This window comes from Sorex fumeus, unplaced genomic scaffold, assembly GCF_029834395.1.
Source record: "Sorex fumeus unplaced genomic scaffold, SorFum_2.1 ptg000035l, whole genome shotgun sequence".
Lineage (NCBI taxonomy): Eukaryota > Metazoa > Chordata > Mammalia > Eulipotyphla > Soricidae > Sorex > Sorex fumeus.
Genome location: NW_026606092.1, coordinates 38,234,222 through 38,239,967, shown reverse-complemented (window position 1 = coordinate 38,239,967; position 5,746 = coordinate 38,234,222).

The following is a 5,746-nucleotide window of genomic DNA, read 5'->3' as shown; positions in this document are numbered from 1 at the left end:
GCCAATCCTAGTTAGGATGACTCGAGTGAACAACTTGTAGATGACAGACAATAGGCAGATAGGGCGATAGTTGCTAATGTCATGGACGTCTCCCTTCTTAAACAGTAGTACAGTCCTGCTGGTTTTCCATTGGGATGGAACCTTGCATTCAGACAGGTAGCGTGTTAAGAGCCGAGCCAGTGTATTGATGAGTACTGACGGCAGGTTCTTCAGGTGTTCAGGTCTGACCTTGTCTGGGCCGGGTGCTGTTTGTTTCTTTACCGGCGAAATGGCGTGTCAGATTTCGGAAGGGAGAACGTTGGGAACGACATATCCATCCTGTGGAATTTGGTATGTCGGCAAGTGGACATGGCTATCGAAGAGATTTGAGTAGAAGTCATGGATAATCTTCTCCATTGCCATTCTGGAGGATGTGATAGATCCATCAGGACGTCGGAGGGCAGTCATCTTGGTCTTGTAGTTGGCAAAGGACAGGTGGGCGTTACGAATATGAATACTTCTGCTGCATCTACCAGCACTTCTGCTGGTAGATCATTGTGGGTGATTTTAATGCCAAGATAGGACCGAGAAGATCAGCTGAAGAACTTCACATTGGCACCCATGGCCTAGAATGGAACGAACAGGGTGAGAGACTGTCTGAGTTCATCATGTCGACCAAGACTATCCATGGTAACTCACAGTTCCAGAAGGCTGAATCTAAACGTTGGACATGGGAGTCTCCCTGTGGACGATTCGACAATGAAATAGACCACATCATATTCAATCAACGCTTTTGCCTGACCGATGTCGCTGTTGTCCCAAAATTCCAAACGGGATCAGACCACTGTCTCCTTCGTGCAAAATTCTACTTCACAGAGCGGGGAGAAAGGGCTGCAAAGTTTAAAAAGAGAACTCCCAGAACGACCACCAACTGGGAGCTCTTTGGCACTATTGCGGCAACATGGGAAGATGCCATTGTTGACAACATTGACGAGGAATATGACCAACTAGTTCAGCACCTCCATGATTGTGCGAGCAACGCCAAGAGAGAGATAGCCACAAAAAAACTCCTGTCTTCAAAAACTCTTGAGCTTGTTCACCAACGTGGTTTGGCGCATGCCTCAGGCAACCACAAATGAACGTCCGAGCTCGCAAAGCAGTGCAGAGATGAGATCAAGGAAGACCTTGAAGAGAAAATGAATCATGGGAAGGAATAATAAAAACATCTTTTCCTTTAGCATCACAACTATCCTACCATGTGAAGACCACACTGTTTTGATACATTTCATATTTATCATCATTCACTTTGTGGGAAGAATTAACTATTGCATTGGAGCAGAGCACGAAGAATTTCAGAGATCTTCCCTTTACTTTTCCTTTCAAGTTCTGATCCATTTGTCCATTCTGTGGGACATCTGAGAGCATGGAAGGAGAAGGGTGTCTGAGGGTTCTTCTTGCCAGCAGCACCACCCTGACATTTTTAGGCATTCTTGGATGCCTAAGTCACAAAATCTTTCTGTGTGAACATCAGGTAAAACTACTAAAAAAGATTCTATCTTTTTTTTTTGTTATTATTAGTGAAACGCCATGAGGTACAGTTATAGACTTACAAATTTTTGTGCTTGGGTTTCAGTTATACAATATTCGATTATCCATTCCTCCACCAGTGCCCATTCTCCACCACCAATGATCCCAGTATCCCTCCCATCCCCCCAACCCGCCCATACCATCCCGTCTCCTCTGTGGCAAGGCATTCTCTTTTATTCTCTCTCTCTCAAAAACTATCCTATCTTAACTAGCAATGAACAGTTCAGTAATTCCCCAGAAGATGATTTTAAGAACACCATTGTGAGATGTAACAATTTTCACAAATTTTCTTTATAGAACAATTTTTTGATAATTTTACTTACCATTTTGTTGTAACAAGAAATCTGTATCACTGTATCACTGTCATTCTGTTGGTCATCAATTGCCTCGAGCAGGCCCCAGTAACGTCTCCTTCGTCCTAGCCCTGACATTTTAAAAAGTGCCACATTCGAGGCTCTTTCAGGGTCAGGAGAATGAGACCCATCATTGTTACTGGTTTTTGGCATATTGAATACACCATGAGTAGTTTGCCAGACTCTGCCGTGTGGGCAGGATACTTTTGGTAGCTTGCCAGTTTCTCCAGAGTAAGACCTAGATAATAAGATGTGTGGGAACAGGGTTTTATAGTCTCTGGGTCTTGGCCAACAAGAAATATAAACTAAATTATTTTATGTCTGCCAAGTGGGTAGGCTTGGGGATAGTGAATGGGAAACTGGAGACAATGGTGGATGGAAGGTCACACTGGTAGTGGGATTGGTGTTGACACTGAATGCCCACAACAACTGTATTATGAACAGTTACATGACTTGCAAACCATGGTGCTTAAATAAAGATTAAAAAGCATAACCCTGATTTAGCTAAATATTCTTATGCATTTCCATTGACTCCACCCTTTTTAAAGAAATATTTCAATAATATGTTTACTAGGTTCTCAAGAAATACCTTCAAACCAAGATGAAGTCAGCCCAAAAGCTACATCCTATAACCTGAAGTGGGTTTCTTCAGGGAAGGTAGAATGTCTCATTTAGCTTTGGAATAGAATTGAAAATAACATATTAGATTCATTGTTTACTCATATGTATTAACTGTTATAACCTTTTCATCAATTCTATAGCTTACTTTCAATTATTCATATTTTTCAAATAATGAAACTGAGTATGGGCTGGAGCTATAGCATAGCGTGTTGGGTGTTCGCCTTGCATGAGGTTGATCCAGGTTTGGTTCCTCTGTCCCTCTTTGAGAACCCGGCAAGCTATCGAGAGTATCCTGCCCGCACGGCAGAGCCTGGTAAACTCCCCATGGTGTATTTGATATGCCCCAAACAGTAACAAGCTTCACAATGGAGACATTACTGGTGCCTGCTCGAGCAAATTGATGAACAACGGGGAGGACAATGCTACAGTGCAGAAACTGAGTAAGAAAAGCAATGCTTCTCCCAAAAGGAGAGAACAAATGGGAATTCCTTGCCACAGGGGTGGGGTGGGATGGGCGGGTTGGGGGAAGGGAGGGATGCTGGGAGCATTGGAGGTGGGGAATGGGCACTGGTGGAGGATGGGTACTCGATCATTGTATAACTAAAACCCAAGCACAAAAATTTGTATGTCTACAACTGTACCTCATGGTGTTTCACTAATAAAAATTTCAAACAAAACAAAACAAAAGGTAGTGCTTCTAAGAAAAAGATGGCTGGAGGAATTGGTCGGGGTGGGAGATGTGTACAGAAAGTAGATAAAGGACCAAACATGATAATCTCTCAGGGTCTGTATTGCAAACCATAATTCCCCAAAGTGGAGAGAGATTATGGGGAATCATGTCTGTCATGGAGGCTGAGCGAGGGTGGGAAAGGGGGGGTATACCGGGGATATTGGTGGTGGGGAATGTGCACTGGAGGAGGGAGGGGTGTTTGATTATTGTGTGATTGTAAGCCAAACATGAAAGCTTATAACTATCTCACAGTGATTCAACAGAAGTTTTTTTTTTAAAAAGGTAGTGCTTAAATTTGTGCTGCAAATTTGAATCTGCTGAATCCTTAATTGAATATACACCTCTACTTCCAGAGGATGTGATCAGTGCTTCAGGACTTAGCTTAATATCTTACATAGAAAAAATACTTTGATGTTTGTTGAACGAAAAAAATCTTATAAATATTCTGGTAACTCAAAGTCATTAAATATGCTTTTTGTTTTGTGAGGAGAAATAACTGGTGGTGCTCAGAACTTACGACTCTGTGTTAGGGATGCTGGTGGATTTGGGGGACCACATGGGGTGCTGGGACTTGAGCCTGGATCAGCTGTGTGCAAAGCAAGCACCATACCTGCTGTACTATTGCTCTAGGTAAATGTACTTATCTGGCCAGTTTCAAACCATCTATGCTTAAACGTCTGTTAAGGAGAAGTGAAAGTCTGTATGATAGTGAAGGACAGACTGGAATGGAGAAACAGACCACCCCCTATTATCAGGGAGGCACTGTGATGAAAGATGAAGTTGGCACTTTTGGCTTCTGAATCTTGTGTCAGAGAATTGTCCACTGGCTTTTGGATGATCTTGGCACAAGAACTAGATTTATCAAACTATAAGTGGACTCCATTTTAATGAGATATGACATGCAGAAATCTAAATGGACCACAAAGACAAATTAGAGTTTGACAATTCACATTTCAGAAACGTTTACTGAAGCTGAAAGGGCAAATGCCAGTATTCCTGGAAATCGTTTCCAAGATATCAGAGTCTCTTACTGTGTAGATTGTTTTCTTAAAAAGAGAATTGGAGTTTTTTCTTCTTAGGTTTTTGTTTTAATGATGCCTTTTGCTTGGATGGGGTATGAAGAAAGTGACCTCTCAAGGTTGAACTGCAACAAAATTGGAATTGCATGTAAGTGTGATCAGAATTGTTTATGTATAACACCAGGCAATAAGGAACATATGGAGGGAACATAGACACTGATAAATATATAGGTTGAATCATTATGTTTGTGTGACTTCTGTCTTAGACATCTGTCACAAAGAAAGAAGGCTATGATTATCTTCATGCTTACACTGACAAATGAATGAGTAAAAGTTGAAAAGGCAGACATTGTATTTACCAGAAACTCATAAACTACCAGAATCTGTAAGTAAATGTGTGAGAATCAATTTCTTAGTGCTTGAGAATGTTATCAACATTTCAGTTGTAACTGCAAATAATGTGAAATTTAAAAAGAAATACCAAATGCATATCTGTCTGAAATGTTTTAAACTTCTTAAAAAAACTGTTTTCTATCAATAAACCTAAATGCCTTCTTTCCACAAAAAACCCCTGCTATTTTGTTTTCAAAAAATGTTTTCCCTTCTAGCATAAGGGTCTTCAGTCTTCTCTTTTCTATTAAAAGCCATCAAATAAATAAATAAGTCTAATCAACCCAGACCACTGGAGTTCATTGTGTTTCGCTGGCTCCGAGTCAAAAGTTGCATTTGTTTCAGAGAATCATTTTCAAAATGTTTAGTTTTGTTATCTAGTTATTGAAAGCACAACATAGACTTACTGTGTATTTTTCAAATGGGAGTATCAGAAATAACAGATCTTTTATTGTATCACTATATATTAATTTTTGGAGGGTGTGGGGTGTGGCTTTTGGTCTGACCCAGTGGTGATCAAGGACTATTTCTGGCTCCGTGTTCAGTAGTCATTCCTTGCAATAGAGAACTAAATATGGTGCTAGAGATGGATCCAGAGTTGGCTGAATACAAGGCACTTTAATCCCTATACTATCCAGCCCCAATATAACTATATGTTCTAATTAAGCAGAGAACACTGTCATGCAACTGAATTTTCCCACCAGTCCTTATATTCCCTCTCTCGATGAAGTGTTGCTAGTTGAATATTAGGGCTACTGCAACAGTGAGTTCATGCCTCTTGTCTGTCTCTCAATGTAGAGGTGCATTGTATAATCAGATTTCTGACTGGTAGAATTAGTAAGTAGAGTATGAACACAGTTTAATCTTCAATCTTCATCTTTCTCACTGCCCTTTTGTTCTTTGTTTTTTGGGCCACACCCAATGATGCAAAGGGGTTACTCCTCGGTCTGCTATCAGGAATCACTTTTGGTGGGGCTTAGGGGACCATATGGGATGCCAGAGATTGAATGCACATAGGCATTGTAACACAAGCAACCTATCTGGTGTACTATCTCTCTGGCCCCACT